Source organism: Bubalus kerabau, chromosome 13 (genome assembly GCF_029407905.1).
Source record: "Bubalus kerabau isolate K-KA32 ecotype Philippines breed swamp buffalo chromosome 13, PCC_UOA_SB_1v2, whole genome shotgun sequence".
Lineage (NCBI taxonomy): Eukaryota > Metazoa > Chordata > Mammalia > Artiodactyla > Bovidae > Bubalus > Bubalus kerabau.
This window is the reverse complement of record NC_073636.1, coordinates 2,541,760-2,561,499: the sequence shown is the minus strand read 5'-3', so window position 1 is coordinate 2,561,499 and position 19,740 is coordinate 2,541,760. Positions and strand designations below refer to the sequence as shown.

At 44.0% G+C, this 19,740-nt stretch overlaps 1 protein-coding gene across 7 annotated transcripts in view; it reads right to left on the bottom strand.

Moving 5' to 3' along the window:
• The window catches only part of PLCB4 (phospholipase C beta 4), a 473,260-nt gene that overhangs the window by 376,110 nt on the left and 77,410 nt on the right, over positions 1–19,740 (bottom strand). For all 7 annotated transcript variants that reach the window (XM_055543369.1, XM_055543377.1, XM_055543373.1 and 4 more), the window contains exon 2: positions 14,584–14,695. The gene's annotated coding sequence lies outside the window, so the exon portion shown is untranslated. The remainder of the gene's footprint in view (positions 1–14,583; positions 14,696–19,740) is intronic.

The following is a 19,740-nucleotide window of genomic DNA, read 5'->3' as shown; positions in this document are numbered from 1 at the left end:
TTTCTCCATCGCCTCTCCCACCATTCTTCCTCCCCTCCGTCTCCTCAAGAGCTTAGTATTACTCTCTGGTCTACACACTCTCCATGCTGAGCTACTTCCAATGCCATCAAATGGCCATGAGCTAACCTCTCCAGAGTTTGGTCCTATTTGATATGACCTTGAATTATGTAGCTTTGAAATAACATGACATTAAAACACTAATATGGTGTCACATTAATTTGAATCAAAGTTAAATCTGCCCCAAATGTTAAAATATTTCAAGAAATGACAGTTCGAAGCAGGCTGAGCCAAGGGAACGCCAAACTCTTTATAGAGTGGCCACAGGGTGGCGCCATATTAGCTGATAAAAGGAAATAGCCACCATCTTTTGTCAGAATTATTCTTGCGTTAGAAGAGTTCTGAATTTGCAAGGACTTAGAAACACAACTCTTCTTCTGGAAACTCTTCCTCACCTCGTAACCATACTCAAGACCAAACACATAGCGTTCATCCAGCTAAATTTCAATTCATCCTTCCTGCATCACTTGAGACAGTACTTCTTCCCTGAAACTTTCCCTGAAACCCCTAAAAACAGGTGGTAAGATCTTCCCATGATTGAATTTACATGATTGTTAACATTTTTCCACTATAAATGCTTATCACTTGGTCTACTCTCCTTTATGGGAGAGATCCTGGTTTGCCTGGTTCATAGCACATGATCAACGGACGTAAGTTGAGTTCATGTGTGGCTAGATGAATGGATGGATGGATATATGGGTGGATGGGTGGATGTATGTATGCATGTATGGATTGATAAATGAATGGATGGACAGATGAGTCGATGGGTAGATGGATGACTGAATTGATGGGTTGATGGATGGAGAAATCAACAAGCAGGATGGGGCACTGAATAAAACATGAGTGATTTTTCTCTATTTTCTCTTCTTATCCCTTCCCCTGTTCAACCTCAATAAAGGATAATTACAAATACTAGGTGAACAGCAGAAGAAGAAAATAAGAACAAAAAGAACCTTGATGATCTTATAAGAATAAGAGAGATCACTATGAATTTAGAATTAAAACCCAGATTATTGAAGTTAGGGCACTTGTCAAAAATACAAAAGACAATCAGGAAAAAAACAAAACAAAACTTAGGATGCAGTGGTGTCCTTCTTTTCCTAATCAAAGAAACTCTGATGGGAATATATCTTTTATTTTTTGGATATAAACGTTTTAACTCATTTGGTGAAAGTGAAGGACTCACTCCAAGAATTGTGCTACGTAAAGATGTGACCTTTTCAATGGGAAAAAAGAGATATAGGCAGGACTTTCTTTGGAGCTCCATGGAGTCAGATTTCCTGCTTCTCATCACAAAACTCTCCAGATAAACATTTTTGTTTCTCATTCACTTTCACCTTGGACACCAAGTTCACTTTCTCAGTTACCCCATGACTTGTCCTTTTCAATCAGGACAGAAATGAGCACACACACAGATAAGACTCTAAAACCAAAAAAGGCTCATCTCTGATGTTTCTTCACACGTGCCTTTTGACCCCAGACCAAAAACCCAATATACCTCTGGCACTTTTAGGCAGAGCTAGGAACACTGATTTAAACATCTAGCCAACTAACAGGCAATAGCCTCAGGGAATGTCACATTTGAACTTTCTTTTGACACTTTATAGACAGTGTATTGAAAACAAAGACCTACAGTGTTTTCACCAGCCAGAAAAACCCAAAACAATTTTCTGTGAATTGTTTTAACCCTTAAGGTAAGCAAAGGCATAATCTGCCGCTGCTGTTTTCCAAGTTCCTTTGTGCCATATATCCCCAGGGTCTGAACTCTCTTAAAAAGCCCTACCTAAAAATACAAATGAGAACCTGGCCCTTTAGTCATATCATCAACAAACCATATCAATCTTGGTGTCAGGGAACATCATAGTTGGTTTCTCTCAAATCTCAAGCTTCAAGACATGGTAACAGCCAGCTTCTTGGAGCTGTTCAGTCCTTCAGAAGCTCATTAAGCTTTCAAGAATTCATTTCTGTCTCCTACAGCCTATTTTCCTGCATGCATTCCTTCCAAAGACATCTGCATCTCCTGGGAACAGATGAAAGTGATACCAAATAAAACAAAAGCAAACTTTGGAGGGATCTCTCAAGTCAGTGCTCCCAAATAGAGAGCAATTTCTGCACATGGTTCTTCCTTTCTCTTTTTAACACCAACCGCCCCCCACTCCCCCACACACACCAGCCTCTCAAGGTTGTTTATTTTATTTATATAAAGCACCCATCAGGTAACCAAATCAAGATCCCTTCTGCGGAAGGAAGCCCGGGCAGCTGTTTCCCAGAGACCATGAACCATCTCTACTGTGACTCCCAGAGGCACAACTGAATTCACCCTCTGTTCCTTGCCAATGCTATCCCTTACTTGGCCATGAACAGATGCAGACAGCCCCAGCAATTTCTGCACCCTGTATAGTATAATCTCCTAAAACATCAGCTGAGAGTTTAGGGGCCAAATATTAAAATAGCACCCAATTAATAATCACAGTATTAACGAAAGAATTGCCAAACCACTATGTGAATTCTGAAGCCCAAGTGGAAGGTCAGCTAAATGAAGCGAAACTATTCCTCCATACCCCATCCACGCACCACCTTTAAAGGTTCCATTTTGCAATGGAAATTTCTGGAACTAGATAAAGCGAGATAGCATTTTTACATTTTAGGTTCTATCCACTCCTTCAACATTTACGGAGCGCTGATATGAAGATAAAAATTACTGACAGTTGATCTCAAAGATGTCACAATTGTTCTGGAAAAAGCAGCTTCTATCAGAATTTTGTTCATCTGCCTAACAAGTGATTACTGAGTCCCTTCGCTGTGGTGGTACTGAGGATGTCACGGAGAGGGATACAGGAAGAAATCCCTGCTCCCCTGAACACCGCTCTGGAGGGGCAGACTGACAGCACACAGGTAAGCAAACAGCCTGGGTGTTGGAAGGTACCAAAGCACGGCGGGGAAAGGCTGAAGGAGGGCAGCATCCTGGACCCGAAGTGCAGGGGCGACCACGTTCAAGAGGAGGGCAAAGGAAGGCCCAGCTAGTGAAGGCCTGGAGGAGGCAAGGGAACAAGTCCTACAGACACCGAGGAGAAAAGCGTTCCGAGCCAAGGGGAAACACGCGGAGGCCGCAGGGTCAGCATGCCCACGAGTGTGGGGAGCGGCAGCCGCAAGGGGGCGTCATGGCGTGAGCGCGGGAACCAGCCCCAGGAGAGGCACCGGGCAGCCCACGGCCCCCGAAAGGCTTCGGCTCCTGCTCCGCGTGCAGCCGGAAGCCCCTGCAGGTCAGGAGCAGAGCCGCGGACCGGACAGAAAGGCTCACCTGGGCTGCCGTGTGGAGCGAGACTGCGGTCAGCTGAGGACGCAGGCGAGCCGGGCCGACCCCAGGCTGAGGGGGCCAGGAGCGGACCAGAGGGAGACAGCAATACACACTGGGAAACTGGGGGTGCTTTCTACACCAACCAGTAACTCGCTAGTCGACTAGATGTCCGTATTTGAAGGTTTCACTATACAAGTTATTTATTTTCCTATTTAAATATCTAGTACAACTCCACGTTTGTATTCTATGGGTTTATTCAGTCCCCAGGGTTCTGCTGATGTGCTGATTTATATCCCCAGCCTTTATCTTTCAACTACACCCAGTTATCTGCCACTGCTGTCAGACACCTCATTTCTCCGGTCCATGCCACCTGAGCATCCATCCCCAACCTTGGTCCTGGCAATTGTGGAACTAAGCTTCCATTCACCCAGGCTCAGTATCCCTTTGTTTCGTCCTTGTCTTCTCCACTGGGAATCCAGACATGGAACTACCAGTTCTTCCTTTGAACTCGATTCTTCCGTAAGAGTGCAGTATTGTATTTTTTTAATTTTACTGAAGTATACTTGATTTACAATGTTTCAGGTATACTGCAAAATGGTTCAGTTATACAGACGTGTGTGTGTGTGTGTGTGTGTGTGTATCTTCTTTAGATTCTTTTCCATTGTAGGTTATCACAAGATGTTGACTGCAGTTCCCTGTGCTGTGCAGGTCTTTGTTGTTTATCTGTTTTATACACAGCAGTGTGTATTTGCTAATCCCAAACTTCTAATTTATCCCTCAACCCCCTTTCCCCTTTGGTAACCACATATTTTCTATGCCTGAATCTGTTTCTGTTTTGTAAATTTGATTTGTATTATTATTTCAGATTTCACATACGAGTGATATCACATGATATTTGTCTTTCTCTTTCTGACTTCCTTCACTTAGTATGATAATCTCTAGGTCCATCAATACTGCTGCAAATGACATCATTGTTTTATGGCTGAGCAATATTCCATTTTTTATATATACATAAAAGTATGTGTGTATAATGCATATACGTTATACATATTAACCATTTATATGTGCCATGTCTTTATCCATTCACCTGTTGGTGGGCATTTAGCTGGCTTCCATGTCTTGGCTGTTGTGAACAGTGTGCTGTGAGCATCAGGGTGCATGTATCTTCTTGAATTAGAGTTTCCTCTTTTCTGGATATATGTCCAGGAGTGGGACTGCAGGGTTATATGGTAGCTCCATTTTTAGATTTTTACGGAACCTCCGTACCGTTCTCCATAGTGGCTGTGCCAATTTACATTCCTACGAGCTGTGTGGGAGGTGAGCCCTGTTTTGTTCGCTTCCCTTCTTCTGCTTCTCCAGCCCCTCTGTGCCACCCACCGCTGTGATGCCGGCACTACAGCCTCCCAGGCAGTCTCCCTGGCTTCAGGCTCTCCCTCATCAAAACCCCTTGACAACTGTCATCAAAATAATGTTCTGAAAGCACAGATTTTTTTATGTGACTTCCCCTGCTCCCAAGCATTCAGTGCCTGTAACCTGGCCTCCTAGGATTCCCCGGTGGCTCAGATGGTAAAGAACCTGCCGGCAAGGCAGGAGACCTGGGTTCAATTGCTGGGTGGGAAAGATCCCCTGGAGAAGGGAATGGCAACCCACTCCAGTATCTGGTCTGGAAAGTCCCATGCACAGAGGAGCCTTGCAGGCTACAGTCCATGGGATTGCAGAGGGTCGGACACGACTGAGCGACCATCACTCACTCACTCAACCTGGCCTTCGAGGGTCTCACCCAAAAGCTGAGGCCCCTCCACAGCCCTCTGTTCTCTAACTTCTTGTACCTACGCACAGGCACTCACTGCCCTTGCAGAGTGACAGGGCCTTCCTGCTCCTTCTCTCACCCTTAACTTTCACACACGGCGCTTTCCCAGCCTATAGTGCCCTCCCTTCTATGCAAACTGTCCTAAATCTACTCAACCGTGGAGACCAGCTCGCCATGCTCGCCCTATAAAGACATTCACAGCTACCCCAGCCCCTAATCAGGTCCTATCCAGCCCTCTTTATCGACCGCTTAATTACTAGGATCTAGTGGCACAGACACATACCATGTTTCTGTGGCAGGTGTAAACTTCAAGGTCATGGACCAACTTGTATTTGTTCTTATACCCTCCACTAAGATACAAATATTCAATACATATTTACTAAATTAAGTTATTTCAGTGAAATAAATTAACTGAAACAATATTACCCTCCATCTTAATCTCTGAAAGTGTGGAACTGAAAAACCCTAGAATTCATAGTACACAGAATCTTTGAGTAAAACACAATCTCAGTTATTTCTTACTCTTTCTATTTCTCTTCTGCCATTTTGATTCTTCCACATTCACTTTGTTTTTAGATGGTGTGTGACAGAATTGGACAAAAAGTAACAGCTGTGGTTATCTCAAGATTATGCCCACAGGCACATCTCATCCCAAGCTGTAATCTAACTGATCTTTGACTTACAGTCAGACAAGACCCTGGCCTCATGGAGAGTCAGCAGGAATGGGATGAGCTGTCCCGGCCCCACAGGCACCAAGTTTGCCCACTGAAACCTCTGTGTATGGAACTGGGGCCACAGGGGGCTGGAAGCAACAAAGAAAAAAGAAGCTGGCTTTTAATTAGGCACTTATTGTCTATTTTTAGGCGGGAGTTCCTGCTGCATTCCAGAAACTACCACACAGCGTCTACAGTATCTCCTTTGCTGTTGTTGTTGTTGCTTTCTTCTTGGTGGTGCGGGGTCTTTGCTGGGCACGGGCTTTCTGGTTGCAGACAGCAGCCGCTGCTCTTCACTGCAGTGCACAGGCCCCTCGTTGTGAGCATGGGCTGTACGGCACACAAGGCTCAGAAGTTTGGCACACAGGCTTAGTTGCCTCGTATGTGGAATCTTCCCAGACCAGGGATTGAACCCGTTTCCCCTGCATTGGCAGGCACATTCTTAACCACTGGACAGCCAGGGAAGTCCACCACTATGTTCTTAATGACAGGACTTCAGTGACTCCTCAATACCACGGTGTGGCGGGGTTTCCTGAGAAAGGGCGTCCCTGTAGTACCCAAAGCAGGTTGCTCTTAACTTCTCTCATCAAGACAACTTCTCTCTCCTCGTACTCCTTACCTTTGCAAGGCAACTACTTCTAACTTTCAAATCACTCAAACCACAAATAACTGACAGCACCACAGTGGAGTCCCATGCAGCCACTCGCCTTGAGGATCGCAAACACAGGCCTTTGCCTCTAAAGCCCACAGTGCGAGGCAGATGGTGATCAAGCAGCCACACAGGCCCCAGATGACAAACTCTGATCAGTGCGATGAAGGAAACACAGATGGAACAGGGATGAGATGCGGTCCAAAAGATTCCACGCTCCCCTGCGGAAGTGACACTTGGCTGAGGTCTGAAGGGTAAGTCAGAAGGTGACTTACCCTTGACAGGTGGGGAGAGAGGAGAGGCCTCCTGTCCGTGGACATGGGAGGACACAGGGTGGGAGGGAGAGTGGTGCACAGAAGTAACAAAAAACCAAAGCAAAGCAAGGCGAGGGTGATACAAGAGATCAGAAGGCAGATCAAGCAGAGCTTTGCTGGGACGTGGAAAGGAAAGACCTCTCTAGCCTCGGCAGAATGGAGAGGATCTGCGAGTTCCTCCAAATCCCACTAATGCTCTCAGTTGCCACTGCCTACTCCTCCCACACTTCTCATGACATAATCCCCCTACCCTGGCCCTCAAACAGAATCCTCAGTAACACAAGACTTGGGCGTCTCAACCCACTGGTGAGTGGACAACCAGCAGCCAACGAGTGTCTCTTGGAAGCATCTGAACTTGGGAGCATTTGATGCTGACACAGAGGCCGCAGACACAGAAGCAAAGTAAAGTGAAGTGAAGTGAAAGTCGCTTAGTCATATCCGACTCTTTGCGACCCCATGAACTATACAGTCCATGGTATTCTCCAGGCCAGAACACTGCAGTGGGTAGCCTTTCCCTTCTCCAGAGGATCTACCCAACCAGGGATTGAACCCAGGTCTCCTGTATTGCAGGAGGATTCTTTACCGGCTGAGCCACAAGGGAAGACACAAGGCACACAGAGGCTATATCCAATTAGTGATGAACACTGAACTAAACTGTTTGTGTGAAGACTGGGGCCTGAGGGACATTATGTTGGTCATATTGAGTCACGTACAAAAAAGGAAAAAAAAACTGTAAATTGTCACTCTTCCCAAGTCTGTTTCCCCTCTCCAGGCAGCTGGCCCTGGGAATGCTTTGACCAACAAAATGCAGTGGGGATGGTCATCCAAGATTTCTGAGCCCTAGCCTTCAAGCACCTGGTAACTTTTGCTTTTGCATATTTGTAATGCCCACTCTTGTAATCAAGCCTCCAGGCTGAGAGAAGCCCAAGCCACAGGGACAAAACCTACATGAAAGAGCACTCAGGGGTCCACTGGCATCCCAGGGGGACTCCCAGTCCACAGCCAGCACCAACCGCCTGCCATGTGGGAGTGTCAGCCAGGGTCCCTGACTCATCTGAACCTGCAGAGAACCACAGCCCCAGCAGACAACCTGCAGAGAACCACAGCCCCAGCAACACCATTTGGAGCAGAAGAACCACCCCCAGCTGAGCCCAGTTAGCCTACAGACTTCTGAGGGATATTAAATGGTGGTGGTTGTTTTAAGCCAATAAGTTTTGAGGTAATTTGTTACAAAGCAAGAGATAACTAAAGCAGAAATAGAACAAGGTACCAAACAGGATAAGGAAAGAATAAAGCAGAGATGCAGTCCCTGCAGGACAGGGGAGTTTAAGCTTAATCCTGGGCTTCTCCCCTCTAGTTCCATGACACTTGATCGGACTTTGTTCCTGTGTCTATAATTCACAAACTTCAATTTCCTGACAATAAAATGACCTTGACTATGAGCAGATTAAAAGCTTTCTGTTCACAAAGGCTTTTGCTCTAATATCCATGTGTTATACCATTTTGTTCACACCTCTGCAGAAGGATTCTTGTTTATCAGTGTCCCATGTAGTAAGCAGCACTTGGAAATTCACTGTGTCTGAAAATCGGATATTGATAAAACAGTTGTCACCAAGTCCCTACCTTAGGACATCAAGCTACTGAGCCTAAAGTTTTAGGGACTAGAATAATTAGAAGGAAGAAGGCTCAACTGTCTCTTACAGTAAGGATGTCAGATATGTTCTCCTAAAGTTATAGGGACTAGAATAATTAGAAGGAAGAAGGCTCAACTGTCTCTTACAGTAAGGATGTCAGATATATTCTCCCAGGTGATCATGAAATATGGATGCTAACATAATCCTTAGCAACTGAAAAGGCAATCCACCATATTTCCTTACTTTACATAATTCTAAACTGAAACAAAGTAATTATATGGTGATAAATCTGGTGTAAATGCACACAAATCTGGGCAAAGTAACATACTGATAGAAGGTACCAATGGGTTGCTCCCCTTCCTTTGAGATGCTCATGAATTAGAAATATGCATTGCTCAGTATTTAGAACACGTGCTCCATGAGGTCTAGCAATATTTCAATGTCTAAAGGTTCTTAAAGACATTATTTCTGTTTTGTCTTCATTCCTAACATTTAAAGTGTGTGTGCCTTCTGCATTATTTTAAGTGATAAGTTTTAGGGATCAGATTGCTGTTCTCTCCCTTGGCCTCAAGCACAGGCACTCCTTCAGAGGCAGCCAGCATTTTGGCCAAATAATCATATGCCTCACTGATTCTCCAACCTACCAGGAAATTCCATACCTTCTTTCATACCATCCCCCCTTTCTTTCCCTGGGAAACGACTATCCTTCAAGACCCAGCTCAATGTCACTTGTTCCATGAAGAAATATCTGACACTCACAAGCTTAACTACACCCTCATTTAGATATACATAATACCCTGTAGACACTTATAATACTTAAAATATTTATCATAATTATTTGTTTGAAGTCTATTTTCCCAACTATGTTGTAATTTCCTTGAAAGCAGTGATCAAATACTATTCATTACTGACTCCATGGTGCTTAGCTAAATGCCTGACTCACAGGGGGCCCTCTGTAAATAAGTACAAAATCAGTGCTTTCTGTTGCTACAGCACTTTATTCTAAGCAGCTTGAAATGCCTTTCACATCAGCTTTTTAAAAAATCTTCCAAAAACTGGATTATAACCCATTAGAGGGATGAGAAATATAAGAAATTAGGAGGAATTGACTTACTTATCTAAAATTAAAATACATGAGAGAAATCTCTGAAATTTCCAGATAGGTAGATCCACTTCAGTCTTCTGTTTCTCTGAATTATCTATTATTCCACCTTACGGGGTCAAATACATTATAATTAACTGCATACATGATCATAATAAGGCAGAACTTCTAATTTTCAAGTCACAACTGAAACAGAGCTACCCATAGAGTAGACCAAAAAAAGAAAAGTTCACCAATTACAACCTAAGACAGCCCTCCAAAACTGTCTTCTTTCATAAGCACCCCTTCTTTTGTTAACGTATCCCACATGCTGAGTGTCCTTAGGGCTAAGTACAATTTACACTTCATTATCTTGTATCTTCAGACCATCTCTAGCTGTTTCATCTCACTCAATTCTGTCTGGAGAGCAAACTCTTCAAACCAGTGTTTCAGCCAAGCCCAGCAGGAAGCAGATGGAAGGCACACAGGAGACACTGAGGACACTGAATAAGGGATTATTTACCGGGTGTGGTGGGGCCGGGGGAAACAATAAGGGAATGCGAAGGCCAGGGGCCAAGCAGCAGAGCCAAGGGGACGCAAGAAAGAGCTGTGGCTGCGGGAGGGGCAGCCCAACACTCTGAGGCTTCCAACAGGGTGACGGAGAAAACCACCAGCCTGATGGCAAGAAGAGACCTGGGGGACAGAGACTGACTTCACGGTTCTCTCCCATCGCCTCTACAGCCTTCTCATGTCCGAATCCATCCGGACACCAGAGGGCAAGGAAGTCCAGCAACACAAGCATCTAACGCTCCGTCTGCACGCAGGAGCAGGTGGAGGGGGGTTGGCATTGAGGGGAACAGAGGCTGCCCGCTGCCGCCAGCGTCGCAGGGGCACCTACTGCCCAGCGCCGTCCTCCTCCTCCAAGCCCCTGGGCACACAGAAGAACAGAGAAGAGCTGAGACCGGGCCCCTGTCAGAGCCACACTGCACGTAGACCTCCGCTCACAGCCCAGTCCCCCCCGGGGCCTGCAGACGTGGCCCCTCCACAGGCGGCACCCCGCTCCCCCTTCTCCAGGTGCTCAGCTCCCACATGCACCCACGAGGCCTGCCTCTAGGGCCGGAGGCTCTGCTCCTGGGCCTTCCATCACGTTCCTATGAGGAAGACCTTCAGGAAAGTCAGGGACACAGACCGCCCACTTGTCACCCCTGCAGGGGGCCGCTGGGAACTTATGCTACACCCTCTGCAAAGACAGTGCTCCGCGGCAGGAGACCCTACTGCCCCGGTGGGCTCTGCCTGCCCACGCCCGCTATCGCCCGTCTCCTTGTCTCATGTGCCCCCCACTGGTGCCTCCTGGGACCACCCAACAGGTGAGGGCACCCCATCCTCATCTCAGAGTAGCTTTGGGAGAAGACAGTGCACAACCCATGGCTCTGAAAACAGATTCGTCATGAAGAACATGTGAGAGTGTGGACGTGTGTGTGTGGCTGTGCGCATGTGTGTGCGCGCGTGTGGTACCTGCCCTGCCAGCAATGACTCCACACCCAAGGAAAAATGTACTGTACTTCAAGTCAAACAATGGAACGTCTAAGTCTCTTGGCACTGAACGTGCTCTATGAACGTCAGCAAGTAACCTGCCCTTGCCGTGATTTCTTCATCTGTCCAATGAACTCAAATAAGAAGACATTTAAGTTTCTTATCCAGCTTTGAAGTTTGCTAAAAACTTTCAACAGTAAAAGGGACATAAGTCATGCAACCCAGCAGGGGACTGACACAAAATTCCACTCTTTTAGGTTGTTTTTTTAAACACCGGTAATTCAAAAAAAGCAAAAAGTACCTTTGTATCAGCATAAAGAAAATAACTTCATTTTTAAAATTTATTTTATTGAGGTGTAGTTGATTTACAATATTGTGTTAATTTCTGACATACAGCTAAGTGATTCAGTTATACATATATAAGTCAAATTTTCTAGCTTTGACAACATACATATAGTCAATTATTCTAAAACTCATAAATCTTGTATAAACATCTATGGACTCATCTTACTCCATTACAGGAAATACCAACTTAAAAAAAAAAAAAATCAAGACTGGAAATTTGTTATAAAGTAACACCTCAAAGAAATGGAGGCCTGTTTTGAAGTTCTGGTGCTGCCAAAACTCCATCTGTGTCACTAAGCAAATCATTTCACTTCCTTACTTCCCACACCCAGCAGCAGCTCCGAGAGAGGCAAACGTGCTGCTGCTGCCGCTGAGTCGCTTCAGTCGTGTCCGACTCTGTGCGACCCCATGGACGGCAGCCCACCAGGCTCCCCCGTCCCTAGGATTCTCCAGGCAAGAACACTGGAGTGGGTTGCCATTGCCTTCTCCGAGAGGCAAACCTAGGGCATCCCATAAACAGTGATCAAGTGATGAATTAAAGAATGGCCCTCACCTTTGGTTTCGTTAAACAGAAAAAAAAAAAAAAAAGGAATGGTAGGGTTGCACTATCTATATCATTTCAACAACCCCTTCCTACCTTAACATCTTGAAATGAAACAGAATATAATGATCTAAAATTTTGCAGTTCAAAATTATTCTATTCTATCCTACAGCAGGACTTACCTACTCAGTGGCAGAAGCCACCAGATCTCAAACTTCCGTAAACTGATTATTAAGGAGGAAAAACATGCAGTGCTAGGTATGCAGTGCCATTAATGTTTCAAACTCTCATATTTAAAATAATGGAAAAAAATCATCCCAACCATAGGTCATGGGCAAGACGTCTGACAGGTGAACAAGACCTCAACTTACTAATATTTGGAAACACAACAAGCAAACAAAAAGCTTGGAAGGAGGGCAGAAGGGATCAGAGAAGGGCACAGAGGGAAGAAGATGGTAAGAAGGCATTCAAACGCTCTTTTGCTTCTTTCTTACCTAGCATATTCATAACAAATGCACCATCTGTAATGAAATGAACACCTGAGAGTACAATAAGCCTCTTAGCGGGACTATTTGGATCATGAAGGAGTCTTCCTAGTTTTTCTCTTAAGCACAAAGAACTCAGAATATTGTGGGTGCTGGAAACAGAAGGGGGAGGATGCAAACCCAGAGGAAAGCTCTAATTTTGTATCCTTGGGGCAGACTATCTCAAAGATAGTTTCCTTCCAGTTTCCTCCAACATGAAGGAGGAAATCATGCTTTCTATGATATTTCATCTGAGTTTCAAGGTCAAGAGGGAAGAGGAAGGAAGAAAGTAAATTTATACAGTGGCACTTACTAAAAACTTAGATATTGACTTATAGCAATTATAAGTTTAAGCCAAGTTATAAATACTAATTTAGATCTGAGCACGTGTTTAAAACCACTTGTATAAGGATATTAGAACATCTACACTCTCAATGGATATAATTTATATACTTGAATTTCAAAGAAAAATCAAGGAAAGCTTTTTACTATGTTAATTACTGTTACAAAATGAAAACTTCCCAAAGTTGGCCTCTGGGTGGTGGGACTCTAGGTGATAGCTCTTTGCTTTACACTTCTCAGTACCTTCCATAACATGAATGAATAAGAGAGTGATTACTTTCCAAGGTATCTTCTTCAGGTATATCCTTCATGAAAATAAAAATATTGCATGTATAACACTCAGTTGCAATGGTGGACGAAAGGATCCCACAACTTTAGTTCACACACACATACACATACACACGCACGCGTGCACACACACATGCCTACCCTTGCTCACTGTACCTCTAGTGGCATTACAGCATCACAGCATTAGGAAATGAACAATGTCTTCTATGAACATTCACAGAATAATATCCCTTTGGACACATTTTTTAAAGTAGGGCATAATTTCTGTTATCGACTGCAATGCAACTAACCACGGCAAAACTCAGTGACTTAAGACAACAATAATTGATTGTTTCTTACAATTCCCTGGATTGGTTGGGCTCAGCTGAGCAGTTTTATTCAACATGGTGTAGGTGAGGTCACTCCATAGGCAACGTTCAGTTAGAAGGTGGATTGGGGCTGGAACATTCAAGATGGCCTCATCCTTCAGGGTTTCTCGCCACAGAGCCAATCATTTAAGAGTCCTGGGTAAGCTTTTCTACAGCACCAAGGAACATTCCAAGAGGACAAGGCCTAATGTCCCAGTGTTCACCAAGCCAGTGCTTATATCTTGTAATGTCCTGTTGACCAAAGCGAGCTGCATGGTCAAGTCTAGAGCCAGTGAGGAGGGGAATGTATGGAGCCTGCGTGATGAGAAGCAGAGCTCACTGGAACCACCAAGGTATCGGCTGGAATAGGGTTCCCTTGCAGACCATGTCCTTTTGCCCCGACCATCTGAACATCAACAGATTGATTAAAAACCTATGATTGTCAACATGAAATAATCCATATCAAATTAAAACTGAAGCTACCACACATCTCCATGCCTTCCTTAAGCCAGTTCTTAGTACAGAAATAGAAATAATTCAACCTCATCATTTCATAATTAAAAAGGCATTTCAGAGAAAAATCCTGTTTTTTTTCTCTAAAGGACAGAAATGCCAATGATGAAGGATTCCCTCACTGAAGATTAACACTGTTCTGATAAATCTGAAGATCTCATGATTAAAGTACATTCCCTAGGTGAAAACCAACCGATCCAAATCTACTGGCAATGCCCTTCTTTCCTCTTAGAGGAATGAATCTCCTCTGAAGAACTAGTTATAATCTTAACAAATTGTGCTTTTAGTTTTCATGCACAGAAGACTAAGAAAAATCACACATCAACTGCCATATGTAAAAATTATAATGTTCTTTAAAACTAGCAGAAGGGGACTTCAAGATTGTCAATACATACTCCTACATTATTTTGCTACTCTTGAACACATAGGTTTTGAAATGAATTCACCAGAAGGAAAAGGCATCCCCATCATGATTACCTTCTAGTAGAGAAGTTAAGCACAACCCCCAAAATGACGGATGCCCAGGAAAATACTGGGTGTCACCTTAAACGGGTTTAGCTTGTGGGTGTGGGCCCTGCTTTCCAAATGACCTACCTTCAGAAGTGACCACCGAGGAGGGTATTTTTGGTTCTAATCTCAGAGATGAAGGATTCCCAGACCAGGGTGAGTGAAGCCTGAATAGCGCTCCTCAGTGAATCTGATGAATCTGAAAAAACAGTGAATTTGAAAGATTATTTGGACCATTTGATAGTAAGAGAGGTCAAAAGATGAAAACCTATTTAATAAGAATTACAAATAAAAGTGATTTGCAGGCCATTTACAAATAGTTCTAATCATTTTTTTAGTGAATTTGGTATAAGAACAGCATCCAGAATTGTGCTCAATAAATATTTGTCAAATGAATAAAAGGGAAAATCTAACTAACAGGAAAATCTAGCCTAATGGTTCTCTGTATGTTCTTGATAAAACTGGTGGAAGAGAAGAGCTGTGGGGGAGGCAGGAAGCCAACGACCTGAGGTTTTACATGAATGAAGTTATTTCTGCTATTAAAAAAAAAAAAAATCTACCACGACTGATCTTTCCCCACATCTTTGTTTTATGAGGAAGAAAACAGAGATCCAGAGTCATAAAATAACTAAATCAAAATCAGATACACAGAATGGCAGCGTCACAACTAGACCTCAGGTCCAGAAAGAAATACTGGTGTAAACAGTCAATCCCCAGGACTGCAAAGGCACCTGCTCACTAAAATTCACATGTAACTGCAAAAATAACACAGGCAGTATGGAAAGTCCCTGAAGGTCCAGTGGTAGGACTCCACACTTCCACTGCAGGGGCAGGGGTGCAACCCCTGGTCAAGGAGTTAAGACCCTGCACACTACTCAGAGAGACAAGAAACAACCAAACAAAAATATACAGGGAGCACTTCAGTGGTTCTTGGTGGACATGTGCAGAGAGGCAAAAAGTCTGAGCCCCTAAGGCACATGACTCCAGTTAAGGTCAAACAAGGCTCTGCTCTGCCTTCTTGATTCAGCTCTCGGACCATAAACAAGCATTCCTCCCAGTCTATTTACTGCCATCGTTTCACAGTTTTGTGCTTCTCACTGGTGACCTCACTGCTTAAAACGGCCTCTGAGCGTTGTGCTGACGTGCTGCCTAGCGTCCCTGAGCTTAGGGACGCTGATGCATTAGACGAGCTTCACTCAGGCGTGAGTCGCAGTGCTGTGAGCCGTGAGTTCAGGGTCCTGAATCAACAACACATATTACGTAAGAGGTTTTCTTTAACAATGTTATATTAATATACTGATCAGCTGATCAGTGTGACCGGAGGCGCACGGGACCCTATCCCTGCATGTCCCGTGGTAGCCATGGCTCAGGAGTCACTAAGTGCCTGAGACCAGCTGCGTGGCCTACACGTCCACAGCTGCCGTTACTGAGCGCCTTGAGCAACTGCCACGAGCAATGCTGAACCAGACGCCAGTGCAGTCAACACCGCAGATAAAAGCCCCTCCCGTACCTCCCCAAGCACCTGGGTTCTTAGCATAACAAATGACAGGAGCTTTATGAATTAAGTGGAAATTTTAACATTTTTCACTTATTTGGAAATTGAGTATTATGAAGATTACCACATCATTTGATAGCCAAAGAATCAGCTAAAGAACATCCTAGAAGTCCAAGGATTGGTAACCTGAGTTCCGTGGATCACCAATACATGGTCCAAAGGTGCAATCCGAGGTTCCATAAATTTGGATGGGAAAAATAATTACATAATTATTTTCACTAGCCTCTAACTGAAGTATGACATTTCCTCTAATCACAAATATAAATCACAAACCACACTGGTATTAACAGCACCTGTGAGTTGGTTTTCAATGTAAATTCCAGGTATTTTTACTGCAGATAATGCAAAATGTCATTTGTGCTCATCAATAATTTGAACTTATAGTAGCTATGAATGTGTTAATAAGATGTACATATATTATCATACCCCAAATTTATTTACTATTTTTATATCTTCCTTTCAATGAAACAGTTTCTTTTGTAGTTCTGTGTATTTTATATGAGGCATTTAAAAACTTGAAGGGGTTCCTAGAAGCTTCACCAAACTCCCAAAGGGGTGCCTAAGAACCCCCAAACCACTTCTCTTATCTCCTAGATAAAGAAACATGACCTAGAGAAGGAAAGTGCCTTTTAAGGTCCCACTATTGGTTAGAAGCAACCCCAGGCCTGAAGCCTCACAATACCCACCGTGGAGCTCTCTGTGCTAGGATGAGCTGCTTAGCTATTCAATCAGAAGCATAAAAACTGGGCCACCTTATCCCCCAACACACGGCCAATGGATAAGTGAGTCCTAAGGTTAAATAATACCAATATTAAGAAAAGGGGAAGCACGCGTCCTGAGGAGAAAATGGTGAGGGTTTCACAATGCATCCATGAGTCCCTCACGGCCGGTCCGAAACTCAGGGCCCACTTTTGGGGAATCGCGGGTGCCTAGTCCCCCACGGTGGGAGTCACTGTGCTGAAGAGCGGGAGTCTTGGGAGGCACCAGGTGTCCATCTGTATATTGATGCAGGATCTCATCTCCATTCATCACCTCCATCATCCCACAAGCATCCTCGACGCCAGCCACAATAGACTGCCGTACACCAAGCGTGCTGAGCTCTCTCCTGCATTCTAACACAGTTCTGCCTATGATGGCTCCTGCATCCTCTCCCTGGCAAACCCCTTCTCATCCTCTGATACCCAGTTACATGTTATCTTCTATTTTCACCAGGTAATCATGCTTGTCTCAGTACTAGACTATGAGCCTTGTGAAGATGGAGGAAGAAAACTGGGATAGCTAACTGGCAGGTCAAGCATCTATGGTCCACAAATAATAGAGATCAGGGTAGCAATGATAGCCAGGTGAATACTGGTCACTTAATGTGCACCACACACTGTTCTAAGCAATTTACAGAGATCACCTCATCTGAGCTTCCAAACAGCTGGTGGGTAAAATGATGACCCTAATTTCACAGATGAGGAAACTGAGGCACAGTGAGATTAAATACTCTGCCCAAGGTCACAAAGACAGGAAGGGATAAAGCCAGGACCGAAACAGAGGCGCTCTGATCCAGGAGCTACAAGTGCCAGAAACTGCCAACTGCACTCAGCCCTTCCTTCAACAGATGCGGAAGTTCTGGGCCACCAAGGTAAGATTAGAATTCAGAGCACAACTGCTGGGAGACTGTCTGATTCTAGCTTTGCTTAAATTTTTTTTTTGGGGGGGTTGGGGGGGATGTGGACCATTTTGAGTTTTTATTGAATTTGTTACAATATTGTCTCTGTTTTATGTTTTTTGTTTTTTGGGGAGTGAGGTATGTGGGATCTTAGTTCCTTGACCAGGATCACCAGGGACCAAATGCGCAACCCCTGCATTGTAAGGCAAAGTCTTAACCACTGCACCACCAAGGAAGTCCTGTTTAGATCTTAATTTGGAAGAAGAGAGGTCAGAATAGGTGGGAGGGCTGACAGGCAGAAAGGAAAGAAGATCCATAGATCATTTAGTTGATTGCTTGATACATCAAATGATTGGTCAACAGATGGATAGAAAGATTAATATAGACAGAAAGAATTGCTCATTCCTAGGTATCTCCAGTGCACAGCTTATAGCAGATAATCAGTTATTGCTCTTTGAGCCATGAAAAAATGTCAAAACATGCTATTAATACTGCCCCAGTGTTCTCTAATTTAATGTAATTTTACAGGATGCTGTTCTGTGCCAGCCCAGAGGCCCACAGTGAAGACAAGAGGCTTAGAGTGGGTGAGCTGCCCTGCCAGGAAACCCTCAGAGAGGAGCTGACTTTATTTTTTCAGTCTCAATTAGTCCTCCTATGTTTTGATGGGCATAATGAATATAACGTTCTGTGTTAACACAGAGAAACTAGTTCACTTTACTCGGGCCTTATGTTAATTTCTTGCTGACATGACCACAGCCTGAATTTATCTCACTAAGAAAAAGATTTCTTTCCAAATAGCTGTCACTGTGTCAAGTCATCACAGAAGATGTCAAATCTCCAACATGTAAGATCAGGTAAGTTTGCTCCTGACCTAGGGAACTGTGCTGTGGTGTGCAAACATCGCTCATGGGTTTCCTGGGAAAACAACCCAAACAGAACATATCCGCTGGGAGACTCTTTCAATGACTTTAAGGAGAAACCTTGCAGTGACAATGCCATCTACTTTCTGTAGCTGAAACTACTTCCTACTTGGAAAGTTATTTGTGTGCTAGAAACTGGCTAGACAACACGTCAATTCAAGTAATTTATCTTTTAAGCTCAAAAAAAGGAGGATTCAAGCAGATGTTCTGAAGTATGCATGCATCTTCCTCCCACCAAACCCACACAGATGCTTAAGGATTAATTGTCGATTTGAGGTGGGGGCTAGGTAGCTGCAGTCTTCAAAAAGGTGCAGTTTCCCTCTGCAATCCCAAGTATTGGTCTCACTCTCTGTAGTTTTAAGGTAGCTGCCTAAATAAGATTGGCCTATAAATGCTCTAATGCGGTACAACATTAATAAGGCCCAAGTCAAAGCAAGCTCACAGCTCACTAGACGCTGGAATCCCCAACGAATAAGCAGGGCTCGGAATGACTCACACTCCTGGCTGCACTTTGTCATTTTGAGCAGCAATTCTAGTACCAGAAACTTAATCTGTTTCCAAGCTTGTTGCTAAATACATAATTTTATATTAAAAATACAATACACAGAGAATGTCCAAATGAGCCAAAAACAATAAACTAGATACAACCAAGAAGAACCCCAGAGGCTAAACATGGGAGCAGAAGCAAGAAACAAGCATCTATATATAGAAAACAACTATCTCAACAGACAAGAAATCTACTTGCATGTAGAACTGTTTTCCTTTCTTTGGATCTACTTCTATGTATGGTAATTAACAGAATATCTTGTTGAGATTGTAAGGAGGCTAACAGAGAGCTTTGGAGATATATTTTATGTTTAACATGTGATAGCAACAAGGTTCAAATGTGGTGTGAACAGGTTTAACTTCCTTCTTGAACATCAAGCCGGATGGGGTAAGAAACTAGCAGACACAGCTCAGAATCCACCTCAAATCCCCGAATCTCAGCGTTGCCTCCGGCAACAGAGCATCACAAGGTGTGCACAGGGTCTCTCCCTAGTGTCCTTTAATTTGCGTTTCCTCTAAGGCACAAGGATTTGATAAGAATTATTTACTGGAGGGGCTTCTATGGT